We start from the raw sequence: 934 nt of genomic DNA on the forward strand, positions 1-934 counted from the left end.
TATATGTGTGTGTGTGTGTGTGTGTGTGTGTGTGTGTGTATGTCCATACATATATACTATAGATTTTCCAGTAATTCCTGACCTCTAACTATACACACTTCTTGGTGAACATTTAGCGTTATGTTTGCCTATTAACAATTGAAATTAGATGATGGTTTATTGCAGATCGATAGAGTGCATGTTAGCATGCAGTTTTGCAATTATTCCATTGTAAATATACTTGCTTAAACTACACGTATGCACTCACATTTTCGGAGTTGTGTTATATAATCGCGAAATAAATACACCTGCCTGTGTATTATATACTGTTATTCCAAATGTTAACGAAGAAATACATTAAAAAACTATTTCTAAATGAATAAATGGTTAACTAACATTTAAAAAAAATATTACAAATACTAAGATAACATTACGTAAAAACCAGATATCTTGGGAAATTGATATCGATAGCAATAATATTAACTTTTAATGCACATCAAATCAATACAAATCATGTGATCAGCATTCGGATTTCGAGAAAAGTGTATGCAATTTTAAATATATTCAGTTATCACAATGTATTGTGGGAGTTGTTTCGTTTTCTTTTGTCACATGATTACGATAAGTTCTTTGTGAAGAATCGTGCTTAACTAATACCTTGATCAATGTCTAGATTTATCTCCTTTACAATACACAGCCACACTGACTTCAGAAATGTACGTCTAAACAGTTATGTGACCAAAACACGCATGCCACACTGAGAAAGAGAAATACAGATAGATATGTGCATAGAGAGATAAATGTATATATATATATATATATATATATATATATATATATATACAAAGAGAGAAAGAGTGAGAGAGAGAGAGAGAGTTATTAATAGATTGATATATACAAGGAAAGATAAATGGACAGACAGATGGATGATATATATATATATATATATATATAT

The sequence above is a fragment of the Octopus bimaculoides genome, chromosome 3 (assembly GCF_001194135.2).
Source record: "Octopus bimaculoides isolate UCB-OBI-ISO-001 chromosome 3, ASM119413v2, whole genome shotgun sequence".
NCBI lineage: Eukaryota > Metazoa > Mollusca > Cephalopoda > Octopoda > Octopodidae > Octopus > Octopus bimaculoides.